Source organism: Lissotriton vulgaris, chromosome 2_1 (assembly GCF_964263255.1).
Source record: "Lissotriton vulgaris chromosome 2_1, aLisVul1.2, whole genome shotgun sequence".
In the NCBI taxonomy this organism is placed as follows: Eukaryota; Metazoa; Chordata; class Amphibia; order Caudata; family Salamandridae; genus Lissotriton; species Lissotriton vulgaris.
The window spans coordinates 2,033,571,687-2,033,584,943 of record NC_141687.1 but is presented as its reverse complement, the minus strand read 5'-3'; the positions used below and the strand labels follow the sequence as shown (position 1 = coordinate 2,033,584,943).

General features: G+C 40.8%; 1 protein-coding gene across 1 annotated transcript in view; it reads right to left on the bottom strand.

Moving 5' to 3' along the window:
- The window catches only part of ATP8B4 (ATPase phospholipid transporting 8B4 (putative)), a 3,619,152-nt gene that overhangs the window by 1,194,536 nt on the left and 2,411,359 nt on the right, over positions 1-13,257 (bottom strand). The gene's annotated exons all lie outside the window — the stretch shown is intronic.

Below are 13,257 nucleotides of genomic sequence, written 5' to 3'. Positions count from 1 at the left end.
TGGATTAGGGATTAGGTTTAGCAAACTACACATCAAATACAAATCAGTGAGTGATCAGCCATTCAGCCAGGTCAGCAAAGCAAAGGACTATATAGTAAGTTACTACAAATATACTTAAGACCCAGTTGAGATTTATTGTTTACATGTACGTACTGCGCAACAGTGTGAACAATCCAGCGACTTTGCAGCAACTCAAGTGTCAAACAAGGGCATTTCAACAAGGAATGGAACCGCACAAAGGTTCTACAAGTTCTTCTGGGTGATTGGAACGTCTACCTAGCCCTCCCCATTACATTATCTCTTCCCTCTCATTTATAAAAAATAAAGATATAAGCAACATATGAAGAATAAAGGAAAACAAGAACACTATATAAAAAAAGAGAAAAAAAAAACAACAAAACTTATACTAGAGAAATGTGTAACAATGAAAACAAATGAGTCATTATAGGCTAGACTCACTAATTTATGACAAGATGTAAATACAAAACATTTGAGCAAGTTAATACAGAAGACAAGCAAGGAGAACCATGAAATAGGATCAGCAAAATCTTATTGGAACATCACAATGTTGGTTACTCCTTTGAGGCCCAACAAGGACCTCCTCATTACTTGGACGCCAAACCAACACTGACATTCTCTGTACTCTCACCACAACCTACCATGCTGATTTTTTCAATTTCACCACCCTGGTGATGTTCAGCCAATTCTTGTTGTTCACCCTTGTAGCATTACCACCAATTTTGTCTACAACAAACGGTTCAAAATACTTCATACAACCCTTCTTACTGTGAGTTGAAATTGTATTCCGCGTTACATCTCCGACTCTGATTTTTTGAACAACCACCCTTTTTCTTGTGTCAAAATATTCCTTTTGTCGTTCTTGAGCTTTACCAACATTCAACCTTGAAAAATCCTCCACACCTTCCAAGACATTTATCTTCACCCACCTGGACATCCAACTCGGACATATTTTTGCAGAAAGCTTCCTGCCTCTTAACAACTCAAAAGGTGACACTTTGGTAGAAGATTGCAGAGTAGTGCTGCAAAAACCAGAGCATAGGATGCCCCGCGTTCTGCACCAGAGACTTGCTGGCATTAGCCAAGTGCACACCATTGTTCAACACCATGTTCATGCGTTCCAAAAGCCCGTTGGGTTGTGGATGATATCACCAACTCTTGGAATGTTCAATTCCTCCATGTTGCAGGAATCTTTGAAATAGGCTTGGAGTGGCTTGGGGAGCAGGGGAGATGGGGCGTGAGCTTTTAGCTCCGACTTGACGGGACACTTATCAGAATATTCCATTGTCCTGCAGCAACCTGGGATACTTAATACGGCATGTAGAGAGCACGTTAAGGCTCCTCAATACCTCCATGAACCTCGAAACTCAATCGGGCATGAGAAGTAAGAATGCGGCGTTCTGCTGTTATCGGGCCAGGGAATGCGGAGTGCACACAAAAAGAACAAGGATTACCAGCGCCTATCAACCCCATCCTCACCCTCGACCACCAAGTGCCGCGTCGCTGGGAGGGAAGCCTGGAGGACTGGCAGTGTTTTTGGAGAGCAGAAGAGCCGTCACTTTGCTAGCGAAATACAGAAGGTGATTGCAGCCTTGCAGCCTGCAGCCTTACAACCCTCACCCTTCATACAGCACAACCTTACGCTCACCTAGATAACATCTACAGGCTCCTCCGTCCACCCAACATAGAGCTATCGGCATCTCCACACACCGAGCTTCACTTTTTCCTACAACGGGGTGCGATGTGGTAGGCAATCGCGCTCTCAGCCTGGACAGACTGCGCGGAGCCGGATGAATGAGCGGAGGGGCCATGGAGCAGTCAGCTCATTTTGATCTGTGCCTGATGAGGGCACTGACGGCCATCCAACAAGAGTAAAGCTAGCCAAGTGGTAGATTGAAGAATAAGTACAGTGCAGCAACGGACAGAGTGAGCACCATTACGCTTCCTGCCACATGGCCTGTGGTGGCCATTTTGTGATACATCGGCCTTTCCAAAAAAATAAATCAGGCTCACCGGCACATGGCTACAGGGAAGACAGCATACAGTAAGCATCAATTTACATAACCCTATTAGAGAAGAGAGACATTGCGACAACTTGTATGTTTCTGATAGCGAAGTAATGTGTGACATGTGTAAATGCCTGACCTTAAAATAGAGACCTGTCTAAAGTTAATATGAAGATACCCTACAAACTAACCGTACCAAAAAAAAGCCTCTAAACAACTATACTGGCAGAGGGGTGGATGTTGCACATAAAATGCTGTGCTTTATGTGACTTTGTTTTATATAACAAGAAAGCACTAGAACGGGGATCTTTGCTGTAGATCTGAATGAGCTTTGTGCCTGACTCTAAGATGGCAGCTGCCGAATAAGTTGTTCTTTATTAACAAATCCCTGTTTTTAATATCTACAGAGCTAATCGTTCACAACCTGGGCAACTGCTCCAACAGCAAGTAATAAGGCTCTAAGTCTCAACTTCTAACACTACAGTGCAACGACATCGTATCAGTAAGACGGTCTTGTCAGTACATCAATTGTACATTAGCACATCAGTGCTCCAGAGCCGACAAAACTCTGAGTTACGGTTCTCATGATAAGCAGCCCATTGGCAGCTTATTACGAGTAACGTAACTAATCTCAGTAAGGATGCAAGCAATACAACCGATTACATACTGATCCACACAGCGCATGAAAAACATAACCACAAACAGCTACACTAAGCTCAAAATGGCCGAGAAAGAATCAAAATCTAACCTGAAAAAGATTAAAGCAGATCCAAGGAGCCCGGACTCACCAATCAAATCTAATTAGGACATAAACTCAACAATGTAGACTATCCTGATGAAAATAGGTGAAGTACATGAGCTAGCTAAATCGACCAAAGAAAATACTGGCGCTATGCAAGTAGAAATCTCAGCTATACGCAAAGATATAAAAGATGCTAACAGCAGAATTACAGAGATTAAAAATAGAGTAGGTCAACTCGAAGACACAATGATCTCTATAAAAGTGTCAGTATCAAACCTAGCTCAAATTGCTGGGTCATTTTCCAAACAGATGGCGGAGTTAGAAGACAGAAATACGAATGGTAATATCCGTATTTTTGGATTCTGTGAGGAAGTGAGGATGATGAAGGGTCATGCATCACATTCTTAGAAAGATGGTTACCACAAACGACAAAGTTACCTTTTGACAAGCCTTTGGAGTTCGACAGAGCACACAGAGTTCCTACAAGGAAACATCCTAACCAAACACAACCCAGGCCGATTGTCTGCAAACAGCTGCGATACCAACATGTCGAGCAAACACTTGCATACATGAGGAAACAAAATCACCTGCTCTGGAACAAAAACAAGATTTTCATTTCCCAAGACTACTCAAAGGCCACAGTCGATGCAAGGAAAAGCTTTTTAGCTCTTTGATCAAGAATGAGAGAACTGGGCGTGCAACACTCATTTGCAGCTCCAGCAAGAAATAGGGTGGTGGCCAATGGTTCTCCTCATCTTTTCAATGATGGTGCAGCCCTGAAAATTTTTGGGGATAGCTTCGAAGAACACACAATGAATACTTCTACACCTAAAGATCCTACCGCGAAGGAGCAACACTGACTCCGACACATGACCTATGGTTGTATAAATCACTGTTGTCCTTTGTCTACCCTACACGAACCATAACAGCAATCAATAGAATAGCATATGTTTCATGATATTATAAGTGATATTATATGTTATGTGTTTGTAGACTATGCAAGATAATAGCATAGATATAAAATAGCATAGATACATCACATTGTAGATATAGCATAGATGCATCATAGGCTAAAGCATACCATATACAATGTGGTATAGTGCATTATAGAAGCATGCTTTGGTAGTATCATGCTAAGACAATGAGACATACAGCTCAAGGATCTTGCACCAGACCCTTTGGGAAGAAATACACCAGGTTTAGATTTAGTAGAGTATTACATTAGGACGGAGCGGTAGAGCTGAGCGGAAACACTACAGTAAAGCCTAGTTGAGTTTCTGATTGCTAATTAAATTGTGACTAAGTTATATGTAAGTTATATGTATTCCGTGTTTGTAATACATATGTTAAGGTTGGACATACAAATCAGAAGCAACATTTATGTCCCGGAGAAGGAGTCATCCTTTCTTGTTGTCGTCACGTTCACTGTTCTTAGAGGGAGGTGGTGGGGAGTAATCGAGGGAGGGGATGGGGTGGGGTTTAGCATTGTTCTACAAAGTTTGTTAACTTTAGGTTCCTTTTCATCATTTAATTCTCCAATTATTATCTTTCACGTCGTACTGTTTCTTTTCGGCGTCTGCTTTTTCTCCTTCTTTTCCTTTCTCCTCTCCTTCTTTCCCCATCTTTCTTGTCTCTACACTAGCTTGCTCAGCGGCCAAGGGGGTACTTACACCCTACAGGCTCGAGGATCAAAAATCTGCAAAGACACCTATCAGGTACATATGATTACTCAAAAATGACCACATCAAAATTGTCTCTCTGAATGTAAAGGGACTTAACCATCCGGTCAGGAGGAAAAAGATTCTGGATTATATCCATAAGCAGAGGGCGGACATTATCCTCCTCTAGGAGACCAAATTAGAAGTAACGCTTGCAGACACGCTTAAGGGCAATCAATTCACCGAGGTACTCTGCTCAGGCGTTAAAGGGAAGAAGAACAAGGTCATAACTTTGATCTAAAAAAAATCCAGAATAAACATAATAGCACACTCCACAGATAATCAAGGGAGATTGATTATCGCTAAATTACAAAATGAAAATGATGAATTTTTTGTATCTAATATTTACGCCCCCAGGACTGATGACACAGACTTTTGGAAGGACTTAGAAGACAATATTAAACTGATTCCAGACTCGGAAGTGTCAGTTGTAGCGGGTGATTTTAACCTCCCTCTAGATCCAAACACAGATAGGAACTCATCCTGCAAATTCAAACCAAACAAATCACACAAAGCCCTAAAGCACCACCGCAATAGATTTAACATGTTAGATGTGTGGAGGCTTCAGAATCCGACTTAGAGGGAATACACATTTTACTCCTTTCCTCATAATTTATACTCCTGTATAGATTTTTTTTATTTCCAGGAATGCGCTTAGCAGAATTGACCAATCTAAGATTGAACCAGGAACTGTATCAGACCATTCGTGCATCTCACTAACACTTACAGACCCTTCCACCCACCTCAAGGAACCTCTTTGGAGGTTTAATGATGAGGTGCTAGCCTCTCCTGAAAATAAGAAAGTAATTGAGATTAAACATTATTTACTAGATAATAAAGAGAACGAAACCTCTCATCTTACAAGATGGGAAGCCCTAAACACTACCATTAGAGGAGTAATTATCAAAATTAAATCTAACATGAATAAGAATTCGAACTCGCAGCTAACCTCGTTAGAACAAGATATCACCCAACTAGAAAAAACACATCCTTAACAATGACCTAAATACGCTTACGGAAATCCTAAATAAAAAATACGAATACAATAAGATAATTAGTACAAGAGCGGGAATTTGCATAAACAGACAAAAAAGTCGTTGGCTCTGTGAAGTGAAGAAAAGCCAGGAGGACTCTAGCCTCGTATTTAAATTTAAAAGTCAGAGATACACAATAAATGCTATCAAAGAGAATAAAGGTAGTATACATACTAATGCCGACAAAATTGCTGATACTTTTAAGACATTTTACCAATAGCTGTATGATTCAAACCCAAAAATCATCCAACAGAAAATGCAGAAATATTTAAATGAAGCATCACTTGAATCTTTAAGTGATAAAGAAAGGGACTCTATTAATGGCCAGAGGAGCACAGTTTAAACATTAGGAAATTTGAAAATTGCGTTTTGGAATCCATGTGGGGACTAAATTGGAGAAAAATGGGGACAAACTGAGAAAATTGGGAGAAAAGTTCACAAAAAAGTTTGGATTAACTATGTATACATGTTCGCGAATGAGGCATTTTCATGCTGTGCGTTTGGTTTGGTGGAATCCAGCCCCATTTCCTATGTTTACTCTATTAATGGTCCCATCATTGTGGCTGAATTGGAGAATGCCAGAAGAAGTTAAAAATAGGCAAAGCTCCAGGCCCAGTTGGGGTTAACGCATCATTCTATAAAGAATTTGGTGACCTCCTGAAACATCCTCTGCTACTCCTCTTTCATCAGTTTGCCTCAACGAGACAAGTAACTGGTACCCCAGCTGAGGCAATAATCACCGTTATTCCAAAAGAAGGAAAAGACACCCTATTGACTAAGAACTGCAGAGCGATTTTGCTCATAAACCTGGACTGCAAACTATATGCCATGATATTATCGTACAGAATACAAAAGTACATTGCCAAACTCATACACTCCTCCCAAACGGGCTTCCTAAAACAACGATAGTCTAGCGACAATACTCGAATTTTCTGCCATGCCATCGAAAAAGGCGAAATTAATCAACACTCTAACTGTGGCCATAACATTGGACGCAGAAAAGGCATTCGATAAAGTAGATAGGACATTTTTGAAATTGGCACTCAAGAAATTCAATCTTGGGGATAATCTGGTCCAAATGATCATGGCTCTGTACCATAACCCCAAAGCTAGAGTGAGAGCAGGAGGTTCTCTCTCCTCTTCCTTCCCACTAAAGCAAGGAACTAGACAAGGATGCCCACTGTCTCCTTCTCTGTTCCTGTTAGCTATTGAGCCCTTCCTCCAGCATCTGAGGAATAACCAAAATTTACCAGGCATAGACTTTGGTAAATCTAATATTAAGGTAGCAGCCTATGCTGATGATGTTCTAGTGGTAACCAAAGAAGCTGACACGGCAATCCCAGCCCTCATGGAAGCAATTCAAGAGTACACAGAGGTATCGGGCTACACCCTTAATAAAGATAAAACAGAAGTAAAACTACTTAACACGGACTAGTCAAGAGATGTTTTGGGGGGCCCAGGACTGCCATGGCAGACAGGAACGATCAAATATCTTGGCATTGAATTCTCTAACGATCTGATTCGTACGGTAGATATAAACAAAACTAACATCATTAAAAAATCATAGAACTCTTGGATGGTCGCCAACATTCTTAACTTGGTGGGGGAAAATAGAAACAGTTAAAATGATGATAAACACCGCTCATAAATTATCTTATCAGTATGATACCCATGACTTTATCAGATAAGTTCCTCAAGAAGATAGACAAAACCATCAGTACATTTTTGTAGCAAGAATTAGCATGGAGAAGCTAAAACTTGACAAGAAAAAAGGTGGTGTTGGTCTTACCAATTTTAGGATTTACCAAACAGCCTACCTTTGTAAATAGGGAGCGTTGCGGTTCAAGGATAATTTTGAATACAGACCCCCGTGGCAGATGCAGAACTTAATTTGTTCAATGAGATCCAGCTTCAGGCAAAAATGACTATGCAGGTCTCAATGTTAGAACACTCAAAATATATCATTCTCAACACGAAGAAAGCTCTGACCCGTCTTGATTCTATCTACTATAAAAATCGGTGCCTCAAACACAATGGCGATTTGGCATGATCCCTCAATAAGAATAGGCGGGAAAACAATCCACTTGGAGGAATGGTCGAGGAAAGGCATTCATTTTATCAAAGATCTTTACGAAAACACTCTACCAATCCAATTTTATGCTCTCAAAAAGGATAGAGGGTTAACGGATCTTGATTTTTACAAATTCCTTAAACTCAAGGTACAGATTTCTAAACCTAATACAAATCCATTACCCCCTTCACTCCCTTCCAAACTGAATATATTGAATAGCGCCACACAAACGGTTTGGAAAATATACAAAGCCCTGTTGCCTGAGCCTTTTTAAGTCCCATAAGTCAATTAAGGTGAAATGGGAGTCTGAACAGACAAGCCTTTCTATCTTACAAGCCTTTCTATCTGATAGATCCCAGACAGTGGCGTTGGGCAGCTACGAATCTCGCCCCTTTGTACTCCCCTGTGGAGTTCCTCAGGGGTCTTCGTTAAGCCCAACTCTTTTTAATGTGTACGTGTCCACTCTCGCCCCGGTAATCCGCTCATTCGGCTTTCAACTAACGGCCTACGCCGATGACACACAGATTGTGGTGTCCCTCCTTCCCGGCGAAACAGAAAGCACGGCCGATAGGTTTAAAAACTGCATGCTTGAAGTTGGCCGCTGGATGGCACAAAGCTGCCTTAAGCTGAACTCCTCGAAGACCGAGGTCCTGCTTTTTGGCAACAGGGATAACTTCTGGTCCCCAAGATGGTGGCCAGACGAAATGGGACCTCTCCCAGAACCAGTCGATAAAGTGAAAAATCTTGGTATACTGGTGGACACCACCCTGAACTTCAAATCCCAGGTGAGCGCCCTCTCCTCCTCCCTTCATTTCTTACTCAAGACAATCAGAAAAATTCTGCCTTATCTTGAAAAGAAACATAGGAAAACTATAGTCACGGGTCTAGTGCTCTCACGCCTAGATTATTGCAATAGCTTGATGTTAAACGCCCAGCAGAGCGTACTCAATAAACTTCAACTTCTGCAAAATGCTGCCGCCCGCCTAATCACTGACACCCCCAAATTTGCATCAGTATCTCAGGAATTGGCTAAGCTACACTGGCTGCCCATTCGTAAAAGAATCATGTTCAAGGCAGTATGCATGGTCTTCAAGGCCCTCCATGACTCAGGTCCCAGGCACTTGAAGTCTCTATTCCGCTGGCATAAACCAACAAGAACACTGAGATCAGGACAACTGGCCCTGGTGGCGATCCCCAGAATTAAAAAAGTCCGCTGGGGAGGCAGGAGCTTCTCTCTTGGGGCGGCCGAGACATGGAATAAACTCCCTCTTGCGCTCAGACAGACCCAGAATCTGATGGCCTTTAGAAGAGGTCTAAAAACATGGCTCTTTACCCAGTAAGCTCACTCCCCCACACCAGTCTATCCGTCAGCGCCAGGACACCTCCGGGTATTAGAGCGCTCTATAAATTTGTAAAATAAATAAATAAATAAACAGAATAGCAAAGCAATTAAACCGGACTGGGAACTAATCCATATGATGCCATTTAGACACAAAATTTCCCCTACACTATCTCAAACAAAATACATGATAATAAATAGGAGCTATTGGACACATGCTAGACTACACAAACTTAAACTTATACAGTCTCCACAATGCTGGAACTATAACTCCGATACAGGCGATTTACCACACATGCTCCTCTTCTGTCCACTATTACAGACTTTCTGGAATAAGGTTCTTAATCATATATTCCTAACACTCAATATCTCCCCGGTGAAAGAGGTTTCGTATATCTTATTTGGTTTCCGGGATCCACATCTGGAGGGAGTTGAGGACCGCTTTCTGCTTGATATAATGTTGACCTTGGAATGTAAAATAGTTTTGTGTAACTGGAAATGTTTCAACAAAATCTCATACAAAATTTGGCAGGAGTGGCTTACCTTCTTGAGAGGTGCGGATAACATCACTCTACAAATGTCACCTTGGAAGCCAAAACATAGGAGGATATGGAAGTCTCTGGATAAGGCAGCCATGGTGTTTACACCCTCATTAGTGCAATAGAAAGAACTAACAGGTATCACCAGCAAACTGCATAAAGCCCAATGTGGTGTGGGTGACCCTTGGTCCTGAGTTTGCGTTCTTTTCCTCTACCTCTCTATTTCCTACTTATTTATTTATTTAGTTGCCTTCTTAAGTGGTTTAATTTACATTACGTTACATTATAGCACATTACTCTAGTAGATTTTGAGGAGTAAGGTTATATATTGGATTGAATAGAATCTAGCAGCATAGGCCCACAATTATACGGGAAGATGTATGGTCTCAGAGGGTCTTTATTTAGGGTCTCCAATCACCGAATAGGCTGTAATAGAATGTGTTTAATGTAAATTTGAAAATGCGATCACAACAATTAAGCAATATCCTCTCGTTTAACGACGTGAACAATGCTATACATTTTTATTTTCTTATATTGTATTTCTGTTTGTTTTGGCAAAATTCAATAAAAATTTACTGAACTAAAAAAGAAATTCTGCGCTCAAAAATTGTACATCATTATCTAAAACAATGCACGTTGGGAACCACACTCCTAAAATAACGTCCTTAAGAAAATCAATACATTTGTTTGAAGTAGGATCTTCAATGAAACAAACCTCTGTCCACTTGGAGTAGTAGTCTATGATCACCACCACAAATATGGACGATACAGGCAAAGAGGTAAAAGGTTCAACCATATCAATACCAACTTTCTATCATGGCCTACTAGGATACTCTAAGGGTTGCATGGGCAAACCACACACTTTTGAACCAACTCATCGACTTCTTTGTGCATGTGTGGCCACCAAAACACCTCTCTCACTCTCCGTTTGGTAAATGTTTTCCTCAAATGCCCCTCATGTGCACCACTCATCATTTAATTTTTCAAAATTTCAAGGGTTATTACTCTTTCTCCTCACATTAATATACAGAAAGTTCTTGGCATCATTTCACATACGAATGAAACTGAAATGTTTCATTCTTCTCCTTTGGCGAGCCTTGACATACTTCATGACCTCTCCAAGAACCAGATCACTGGCCAGTTCTCTCATTCACTCCATTTCACTCACAGCACACGTTCTCAACAACGATAGATGCAATAAAGCAATCCTCCTGGTCTTCCTCCTCCAGTGAATCAGAATCAGCATCAGCAACGGGAAACCTCGACAGAAAATCTGCCATGCCATTCTTATTTCCAGGCAGATACACTACCTCAAATTTGTACAGCAAAACCTCAGCAGGCTACCTGGCAATTCTTGGTATGTGTACCTTAATCTTTTCACCAGAAAGTATATAGATCAATGGCCTATGGTTCGTGCGCAGAACAAAATGGTTTTCACAGATGTAAGGATGGAATTTCCTGATGGCCCCCCAACAAGCTAGCAGTTCTTTCTCAATGACTGAAAAGTTAGTCTCTACTCCCATCAATACCCTAGAAGCATAACCTAATGTGTTTTCTGTACTTTCACTGTCTTGAGTGAAAATTGCTCCCAACCCAAATCAACTGGCATCAACAGTGATCGTATATTTTTTCCTTGAGTCAAAAGACTTAAGAATCCTTGCACCAATCAACTTAGACTTGATTCACTCAAACTCTTCCTGACAACTCATGTCCCACTGAAATATAAATATTTTATCAACATATTGGTGAGTGGTATCCACAATAGTCTTGACTAATCCCGGTCTTGGTTCAAAACCATGTTGAGATACCATATGCCTCAAGTACCCAACTTTGTTCTTTAGGAACAGATATTTCTCACTTTTCAAACCAACCCCCGTTCTCCTGCATAATCTTCAACACCTTGATGAGTGTACAGTCAAGACTTTCCTTAGTCTCGCCAAAACTCAAAACGTCATCCTGAAAAACGGTGACCTCCTTGACATATTTCTACTTCTGATTCTCTGAAATCCTGCCACAGCTGATGCCAAACCAAATGGCATTCTACAATACTTGTATAAACCGACTGGTGACACAAATTCTGGATATGTCCAGCACCACCTGATGGTATGCAGAAGCGAGATGTAACTTTGTGAACCATTTGGACCCATTTGTCATCGTCAGCAATTCTGTGATCTTAGGCAGGAGATGTGAATCTACCCAGATGTTTTTATTTAAGCTCCGTAAATCCATACAAATTTGTAGATCACCATTTTCTTCCCCTTGCTACAACCAAGGGTGAAAGCAACAGGGATGACTCAATTGGTTGTATAATGACATTAGCACACAGTTCATTGAGTTCTTGCTCTAAACATTCCCTTACACTAAAAGGCACACTCCTAAGCTTATGCTATAAATCTTTTTTCCTGGGAAAAACTATTGAAAACAGTGGGAGACTGTTGGATAATACTTTCGGTGTAATCGGTAGAGTCAACAATGCTAATCTGCTCCTTAGTACTGGCCTTCGAACCAGTTTGAAGAGTCCTAGATGAAACCACCCCGGTTTCGACAAACCCTTAATGGCAACGTAGACTTTAGCAAGAATTTTCCTCCCCTTAAATTCCAGAATGACTTTAAAAAATGCAGCTAACTCTATTTTATGCCCTTCATAAGAGATGGGAGCTCTGTCAAGATGTTTCAAAAGCTCGACCACCCAATGTCTCTTCAAATAATTCTTGGGTGATAATGGTAATCCTTGCCCCTAAGTTTACTAGTAACCTCAATGTCTTCTCTCCAACACCAATTTCAACCTTAAAATCAACGCAAGTAGATGCATCACTCACCATGACAGGCTATTGACTCTCAACCAGCAGCATATCCCTCAAATCATCCTGAATATTCTGCATTTTTTCTTGGTCTTCATGAGAGAAATCCTGAACATTTGCAACATTAGACATACTGACTTGACTTCTGCTCACTTGTACACTGCCTCCACCATGCTTTCCACTATGACACACTTTAGTGAAATGCCCATTCTTACCACTTAAGCTACACATGACATTTTTTGCTCGGCAAAACTTAGTACCCTTAGTGTGAGATGTATTTCCACATCTTAAATAAATACTACTTTAAGTGAAAAAAGTTTTCTGGCCAGGACATAACACCCCATTATATTTAAGTTCCTTAGACCGAATTGAACCAACAGTCTCATCACTCTTGTTCTCCAACTTTTCCATGGAAACCTTAGATTATTCAATGCTTTCAGCCCTACGGATACTTGCCTCCAATGACAGATTCCACACAAACAATAATTTGTGTTGAATGTTCTTGTCTGAGGACTTACATACACCATTATGTGAGGAAAATCAAACTAGCAAAAACTTTTGATGAAAATAAAAAAATGCGGGAATATAAAAAACATGTCCCGACGACTACTGGGACACTTGCTGCAAAGGATGCAGAACCTCTGGTAAACCTAATCAATCAGGGAAATACGAACACAGAGGATTGCATAGATTTGTCGACAGTCTGTGAACAGCTAGGTTCCGGCCTAAGTGGAATGAGGGCAAAATCCAAGTTTTATCCTCAATTACAGCCTGGCAACAAGATAGACATCTTTCAGGAAGCAGTAACCCAAGATATCTATAGAATCAAACAAATCTACTACAAAGATAACTTGTCCAAAGAACAAAGAACAGCAATTTGGTTTTGCTGTAACCTAAAACCCGTTCATATGATGTGATTATGGATTCAAATACATCGTGAAACTACCTTCCGTGAGTGCACTCCGCTGTGTCCTGTCTCGACGGAATTT